This window comes from Neomonachus schauinslandi, chromosome 10, assembly GCF_002201575.2.
Source record: "Neomonachus schauinslandi chromosome 10, ASM220157v2, whole genome shotgun sequence".
In the NCBI taxonomy this organism is placed as follows: Eukaryota; Metazoa; Chordata; class Mammalia; order Carnivora; family Phocidae; genus Neomonachus; species Neomonachus schauinslandi.
In genome coordinates, this window is record NC_058412.1 from 14,080,771 (window position 1) to 14,090,198 (window position 9,428).

The following is a 9,428-nucleotide window of genomic DNA, read 5'->3' on the forward strand; positions in this document are numbered from 1 at the left end:
ATGAATGGAGTCTTTCATAGGATTGTGATTGGGAGTGGTATTTACTGCCGCTCAGAGGAGAATCTGGACCACACATCTTGTTTAAAGAAAATTGATTTCTTTAAAATAAATACTTATCACAGATCTCTACACAGGAAAATGATTGTCCACCACGCATGGTAAATTTTGTTTGCTTTCCTGGAAATCTGCTTTCTTATCGAGTGAGTTAATCAACCAAGCATATAAAAACAGACTACCGTTGTCTTCACCTCCCTCCTTTTCTCTTATTGTTGTCATATGTGGTTGTAGCTTCCGCATAAAAGCTTGCCCAGCTTTTATTTCTTCTCCAAGATAATCATACATGTGTGTATGTGCACGAACATAGAAAATGATAATCAGTTAAGGTTTCCTTTAGTTTGTAGAATTTTCAGCTCCATCATCCTTACTTAAATGTCTTCCGAAGTTCATAAATTGAAAAATCTACCTTATTTTTAACTTCACCAAGTAAAGGATACTGCAAATGACTTGTAAGTTAATGCATCTCTAGTGGCTTGTATAATGTCTGACTTTTTCTTCTGGGTAAGATAATCTCAATTTAAATTGATATTCTCTATGGTCCTTTCTCGGATCTAAAGTTCTTTGATGTGTTGATTCAATGATTTCACATATATTTGGGTAGTATTACATGAATCATACTATTTTAGGCAATGGAGTGTAGTAGTGAACAACAAATGTCCTCCCTCATTAAGCTTGCATACTAGTAAGGGGAGATGGATAAGAAGCATACAAACAAATAAACAGATAATAGAAATACTAGGCCAGATAGTGAGATGAGTGCTGCAGAGAGAACAAAAATATAGTATGGGGCATCGAGAGTTGGGAGTTCTTTTTTAGATAGGATAGTCAGAAAAAATGTTTTCTGATAAGATGCCATTTCACATCTGAACATTCCAGTTGAATGTCCAATAAAGTGGATGTCCTAGAGGAAGTGAAGAATTAAGCTATGCATATATTCAGGAGATGAACACTGTTGGCAGAGGAGAGGCAAAGATATGAGGGTGATTATTGAATTTAAGAAGCAGCAAAGCATGCAGTGTGTGAAGCAGAGCAAGGAATGGAGAGCAGTAGCTGGTGCTCAGACTGCATGGGGCTTTTAAGGCCACAGCAAGGACTTCAGGAAGCCAGTGGAGGGTTTTGATCACAGGCATATCAGGCTCATGATACTGTACACCAAAGAATCAATTTTACTCTATGGTAATTTAAAAGATAAATTTTAAATATATCTTTCAAAGGATCTCTTTGGCCACTTTGTGCAAAATATATGTTTAGAGACAAAGTGGAAGCAAGGAATTCTGCTAGGAGTCTTTGGCAATAACCTGGGTGCATGATGATAGTAGCTGGAATTAGAATGGTTACAAGTAATTAGATACTAGAAATAAAATAATTTTCTGACAGATTGGACATAAGGCACCAAAAAAAGGGAGGAGTCAGGATGACTTTAATTTTATGAGGGACAGGGCATACAGTGAGCTGGAATACCTTGGAGAATGGAATTTTCATTCACTAAGATGGTGAAGACTTCAGGAGGAACTGGGCTGTATGGAATGGACAGGTCAAACTTGATATTTCTGTTGGACATCCAGTGAGGGTGTTGGGGAAGCCGTTGGGATCTGGAGTTCAGTGGAGAAGTCCTCAGTGGAGATACACTTTGGAAATCATCCACACATAAGTAGAATTGAATCTTGTGTGTCTGGACAGAACTATCTAGTAAGAGAATAAATGAAAAGAGATGAGGTCTTAAGACTGAACTTTCAGATGCTTTGGTATTTAGAAATTGGGGACGTGGGGATGGACAAACAAAGGAGACTGAAGAAAGACTCAGCCAGTGAGCAAGTAAGGAGTTTTTTTGGTGACATTAAAAATAGCTGTTTTTGTTGATTGTGGGGACAGCAGCCTGACTGGAGTGACTCAAGGGAAGATTGGAGGAGAGGAAATGGAGACACAGATTACAACTATTTTTTTCCTAAGGGTTTTGCTATAAAGAGAAGGGCAGAAATATGGCAGTAGCTGGAGGAGGACATGGGGCAAGGGATGTGTTTGGTTCTTTTTTAAATTTACTTTATTTATTTATTTTTAAATAAAGATTTTTAAAGATTTATTTATTTATTTTAGAGAGAGAGAGAGAGAGTGCACAAGTGAGCAGTGGGAGAGGTAGAGGAAGAGGGAGAGAAATCTTTAAGCAGATTCCCTGCTGAGCGAGGAGCCCTATATAGGGCTCCATCCCATGACCCTGAGATCATGACCTGAGCCAAAGTGAAGAGTAGGATGCTTAACCTACTGAGCCACCCAGCTGCCCCCAGTTTTTTTTTAATTTTAATATGGGAGATGCTTTTTATGTCATATGGTGATTGGAAGGGTTCAGGAGAGTGTGGCAGCAGGTAGAGATTTATAATTGTGCTTTTTGATAAAACATTCCTGTTGAATGTCCAATAAAACAGATGTATTTTGGCATTTGAGTGCCTCTTGGTCCATGGGTGGATGGGAATTCCCTTTACAGTTTGTAACAGAGTCAGCACCATGACAGAAGCTCACCCATCACTCCATTTGCTAAGCTAATAAAGAGGCAATCAAAGGCCTGTGTGTTCACAAGTTAGGTTAGTATGATCAGAAAAGGAGATTTATGTACCACAGTGAGCCACAATATTAAAAGGTCACAAATAACATTCCCCTGTTGTGTCTACTTTCTACATATCTTAAGGCCCTCAATTTCTGGCTTCTTTTAGGGAATTCATTTATAAGCAGTAGTGGCAAAGCATGATTCCTAACCCATGGGGTGGTGGATTCTGGGTATATGGATTGAAGGAGGGTGGTAAGAGGTTCACAAGGAGAACTAGCTTAGAACTAGCTTCCTGAGTCTTTCTGAGCAAGGCTGAGCAGGAATCCCTGCCAAACTAGCAGGAGAGTGCCCCTTTTCTGCTGGAATGTTCTAAGACTTCCTTCTAGCACTGTGTTTTTGTGATTACAGGATAGATTTTCAACAACAGTGAGAAATCAGTCTTCCCTTCCACCCCTTGCTAATAAACAGAGCTATGTTTTCTTCTACTTTGGGTATACTGTGACTATCAAATTGTTCCTCAGGAAATTTAGCCACATTTGACTTTCATCTTCTTTCAATATCTCCTTTGCTTCACTTATCATACCCAAAAGAATGTTTAAGTGCCTTCAGTCACATGGTGTTCTGCTGATTAAAGGGATTTGTAATGCTATTATCAATAGAGGCTAAACTAAACTTTACTTTTACCCAATCTATATCAGAAAACAGGTGTTGTGTGCGTGTTTCTGTGTGTGTGTGTGTTGGGGGAATGTTGAAGGTGTGTTTGGATTGATAAAAATTGTCCTTGCAAATATTAGAAGCACCTGTTTTTGTAGAAATAGCCATTTTATCATTACAGTAGGCTGAGCAGGGACTCTATGGGGTATTGTTATGATAGGTAAGGGATTCATATACACAGTAAGTTTAAAACTGCATTTCCTTACATTCTTAATTCATTTCTGCACTGCATATTGCTAAGAATGGCCATGAAAAATGGTTTCACGTGAGTCAGTGATCAGTAGCACTAGAAGAGTTTCTGGACAATTGAGGCTGTCAGGTGGAAATAGCAATCAGAGATGGTCTCTTCCCGGTTTGTCAAAAACAACAAAAAAATAATAATTCATTTTCTTACCTTAAAAACTAAGATAACAAGGGACTATTTTTATTATCAATTAGGAAGCACTAGGCTGTAAAGCCTAATCATGGAGATATTTAGGGAACTAGGGTTCTCCCTAAAAGTGGCCTTTTGCAGCATTCGGGCTAATCCCAGTGTTTTCTTTTGATTACTTTGGGTACCATTTAGTCCACTTACTGTATCATCTTGTAATTGCTCTGAACAGTTTTTCATCATGATAGTAGTTATGTTCTCTCATTGTTTGACACAAAGTGTAAAGAAAAAAGTATTTAAAATGTCAGGCTACTTTGGTATGTTCTACCACAAAGGAGGGAGCAGATGTTTTTAAATAAACATCAGCCCTGGTTGTGCGTTAAGACACTGAGAGAGCCTTTTTCAGAAGCACGGGAAGCTTATGAATTTAGAGGAGGCTTAAATACTGTACTTTCACATAAAACCATAAAAAGCTGGTAGAAGTATCAGGGGCCAATGAATAGGCATAGAGCTGGACATGTTATAACTCAGATTACCAATAAAAATGTCAGCCCCGAATCTGAAGTGAATAGTTTTGTAATTCAGAACTGAAAGCATTTTTTAATTGCTTTCAAATGGAAAAACTTCATATAATTTAAGAAAATTTATCTACTTTATTATCAAGAAGGCTATTACTGCAGTAAAGGGAAATGGAGGATTTAAATGTCATTCCTAGCATCTAATTTCCCAGCTCTTTTATTGGGATGTTATTAAAACAAAACCAAATGGACTTTGCTATATCCATAAAAGCCAGCCAAGCAAAAGAGTTAATCTGAGCACTGTAGAATCATTAAATGTGGCCTGTGGCTGTAGCCTGGCTGGTGTGGGGTGAGAGGTGCCCTGGGAAGCAGGTGTGATGTGTCAGGAGCAGTGTTTTGGCATTCTATAGCTTGTGGAGCCTAAAGAGCAGCTGGATTGAGGGAGAGGCATGCCAGGGACAGTGACTCTCTTTGTACCCAAGGGATCAATTTCATCCTTTAACATACATTGTGAATCAACTAAAGACTTTGAAATAAATGGTAGTAAGGATGGGCTGATAGGGGAGGTCTTTCCCTCCACTGGAAAGCAGTTCTGCTAGCTTGCCAAGTGGGTCCCTGGGTTTGGTGTTCTTTCTATGAAACTATGGAGAGAGATGCTAGGATTGGCAGGATCAGAACAACCTGTGGATGGTGGAACTGTTTATATAAAGTGCAATACAAAGGAGATAAAGAAGTATCAAGTTATCTGTGGTTGTGAGGAGGGAGCTGTACTTACTGGGAAGGCATGGAAAGGGAGAGAAACATTTTCTGAGCATGTTTAATGTGCTGGGTATTGCTTTATTTGCTTTAATAGTAGCTGTAGTCTAGTTTGCTGAGAACTTATCCAATAGCCATGCTAAATACTTTGCATACATTATTTCACTTACAATAATCTTCTGAGGTAGTCTTCCCACTTCACAGATGATTCTAAAACACAAGTTTGTTCTATTCTTTCTTTTTACTAAAAATTGTATCTATTCAAGTTGTACAACATGCTGGTTTAATATACATGTACATAGTGAAATGATTACTACAGTCATGCTAATGAACACATCTTCTCATACAGTTAGAATAATGTGTGTGTGTGTGTGTGTGTGTGTGTGTATTCGATGAGAGCACCTGAAATTGATTCTCTTAGCAAATTTCCAGTATTGAATATGGTATTATTACCTATAGTCATCATACTGTACTTTAGATCTCTAGATTTATCCTGCATCACTGTGGCTCCATACCCTTTAAACAACATTTCCCTATTTCAACCACCTCCTGCCCCTGGAAACCACTCTTCTGCTTTCTGCTTCTATGTATTTGACTTTTTTTTTTTAAATTCTGCGTATATGTGGATCATGCAGTTTTTCTGGTCTGTGTCTGGCTTATTTCATTTAGCATACTGTCCTCCATATTCATTCATGTTGCTGCAAATGGCAGGATCTCCTTTTATAAAGCTGAATAATATTCCAGTGGATATAGAAGCTACAATTTCTTCTTACATCCATTGATGGACACCCAGGTTGTTTCCATATCTTGGCTGTTGTGAATAATTTTACAGTGAACATGGGAGCTGCCTCTTCAAGATATTGATTTCATTTCCTTCGAGTATATACACAGAAGAAATATTTCTAGATCATATGGTGGTTCTATTAATTTCTTGAGAAGCATCCATACTGTTTTCCATATTGGCTGTACCGATTTACATTCCCAGCGACAGTGTACAAGGGTTCTCTTTTCTCCACGTCCTTGCCAGCATTTGTCATCTCTTCTCTTCTTGTTAATAGTCACCCTAACAGTGTGAGATGATATCCATTGTGGTTTTGATTTGCGTTTCCCTGTGATTAGTGGTGTTGATTACCTTTTCAAGTAACTACTGGCCATTTGTATGTCTTCTTTGGAAAAATGTCTTTTCAGGTCCCTTGCCCATTTTTAAATTGTTTTGTTGTTGTTGCTATTGAGTTGTAGGAGTTTCTTATGAATTTTGAATATTAACTCCTTATCAGGTACATAGTTTACAAATACATTTTCCCAGTCTGTAGGCTTATTTTTCATTTTGTTGATTGTTTCCTTTGCTATACGGTATTCTATTCTATTTCTTGTTCCACACTCTCTTTCATGGTGTCATAGGTATCATGGAGCATGTAATGCTAACTGGATTTCCTATGAAGAGAAACATTACTCCCAGTTTCAAAATATTATGACCATATATTTCATATATAATCTACAATTGTGTATGCAAGTTGCTCTTCTGGGCACAGAAATTCGGTAATGAGTTCAAAGGTGAAAGTCACATCCTTGTCTATAATGGAGCTCATCATATATACCAACCCAAGCCCTGACCTGAGAATTATGCCACCCTCTTCTGGGTGTTCTGCATGTGTTCTGTGTTACACATTTCACCTGAAAAAGAGAAGACAGATGCCATTGTAAGTGAATCTGTCAGGTCCTTGGAAACCACATTATGGAATTACTGAAAGGAACTTCAGAAATCATTAATCTAGTCCCCTCATTTACTGAAAAGGAAACTGAGGCTCAGAAAGGAGCTGTAACTAGATCGTGAGCTCTTTAAAGACAGAGGCTATCCCTTAGTCTTCTTTGCAGCCCTAGCAGGCACCTAGTGCCTGACATAAAGTGCCTACTCAGGTACATGCATCTTGGAGTGATACATGCCTGGTATTTAAGGAAAGTGTTAAGATGAATATGTATTCATAAACCCCACACAAAATATATTTCCAATTCTCCAGCAGGCCTTACTCCCCTGTGGAATCCTACAAAAGGCACCTAACATTCCAGTTGGGTTATAAATGCTTAGAAATGCTCAGAACCTCTGGCTGGTACCCTTTTAATAAGCCCACAGAGCATACTGGGGAAATTTAATCACACAGACATCTACCCCTGGCACCCGAAGTCTTATGGAATTTTCTAACAAAGTTCTACTTAGCATACAGATACGGATTTGTGTGTTTGTTTTAATGAATCTCCATAAAAGACAATATCTTGGGAGAGACCTTCTATCCTAAGTACAGTATTTGTTGCTTTTTCTTGTGAGACATCTGGAATATAGCTGGGAATTTTGGAGCCCTACAATCTTAGGGCTTTTTTTTTTCCTTTGGGGTGAAAGCCAAATTATGACAATTTGGGATTTCTGGAAATAATAATATTATTTTACGGTGGGAGTTTTGTGCCCATTTCAGACTGTAATTTCAAATTCTTTTTTCACACTCAAGGGTACAGTGATGAATGGTACCAGCTGTGTAATTGTACTTATGGAGTTCCTCAGTAGACAGCAGTGTAATAATATGAAGCCTCAGTGCTAATGGTAGCCTTGGCATCGTTCATCACTATATCGCAGCACCCCTGAGCTACATGCATATTCCCGATTTCAAATCAGAAGGTAGGTGAATTTCCTACCTATGTGACCCGAACATCTAGGCTGGGAGGTTCAGGCAGTTTAAGGAATTGCCTAGACTTTACCACTGTGGACAGAGATTGACCTGACTTTATTTCAGCCTGGGGGAAACTTTCCTTCCTCACCCAGTTGATCCTTTCCTGCCCCCTTCAGAGCACAACACATTTAATAGCGATTTAACTTGAGGAGAAGAGCTACCCTAATTGATGATCTTTCAGATAAGTTGTGTCAAGGTCCTATTCAGGAAGATGGCCCCAGGGAGTCACCTTCTATAGGACAAGAATTAGCATACAGGCTGTTGGGCACACTCCTGCAGAGTGGAAACCACAAGGGTCACAGCAAGGGGGCGGCGCCTCAGAGATGTGCAAATCCTCATTCAGATCCCCCTGCGGAAGGGGCAGACTGGCAGGCTGCGGCTGGACCTGGCCTCAGAGTGTTTAGCTTGGCCACAGCACAGGCCACACAGTGTTCTACATTTACATTATTTAATGACAAAAATGAAAGGGGGGATTTCACATAAATGTAAAAATTTCCAAACTCCCTTGAAAAACACTTGGGCAGCAGTGTTGCCTGACCTCCCCCCACCCCATAGAAAGGCTATAAAACAGCAGTTTTTGCCCTCTTTTCGAGAAGCCCAGTGACCTCCAGTTTTCCATAATCCCTTGAACTCCCTGTTTTTCCCCAAACAGAAGCCTTATCACCTGTTCCTGGACAACACTGGCATTCATTTAAGTCCCTGTAAACACTTGAGTTCGTTGAGCAGGACTGCACTTCTGACCCATTTTGTAGGGACTTGGGCTGAAAAGGTGTTCTTAAGGGAATGGCGGCGAGGTGGTCTTTTTTTTCTAGATCCAGATGACTTTGGGAGTCACCTGATTAAATATCACAGACAGAACTTTCACTCCGTGAAGAGCATTGTGTTGTTTGAATTTTTAAGCAACTTTATAGGCTGTCAGGTAAAACAATGAAGACAAAGTCTCTTTTATACTTGGTTAATGCATTCATTAATTCACTCAACAAATACTCAATGCATGTAATGTCAATAAAGGTTTTCCAAAATCCTAGTCAAGAAACAGAGTGTTCCCAGCCACTGCAGAAATCTTTCCTATTTCTGTCCCTATCTCAACTCCCTCCCCTGTACCCCTAAACAAAGTAAGTATTCATCTGATTTTTAGGATAATCCCTTTTTTGTATTACTTTATAGTTTAAAACTCACACACACGTATTTCTAGATATTCTTGTTTCGTCTTTTTCTTTAAAACATTTTTTTTTAATATAGCTTGTAAGTGTTTTAGTCTACAAGGTCTCTCTCCAGCCCTTTCTTTTCCCACAGTCTGTCATGTGACATTTATACTCTTTTTTTTTTTTTTTTTTGCAATTGCACTGACATGGTGTAATTCAACAGGTTCCTCTGTCCTCTGTTTTCCTGCAAATTGATTCCTGAATCCAGGGGCTTAATCAGACCTTTTTTGATCTCTGTGTTTTTTGCGAGATTCTTTTGTGTCTTATTTTCTACATATTTTGATTTTATCTTCTTTCATCAGGAGACACATGTCTGATCTCTTGTTGCCGGGGATATTATCAGCTACTGATGCTTGTATTCACCTCTATTGCTGTATAACAAATTATGACAGATTTAGTAATTTAAGACAACACCCATCTATTAAGTCACAGCTCTGTAGGTCAGAAGTCTAGCACACTGTGGTTTCTCAGCTCAGAAATTCACAAAACAAATTAGGAGACCTGCTGGGTTGAGCTCTCATCTGGGAACTCTGGGGAAGAATCCACTTC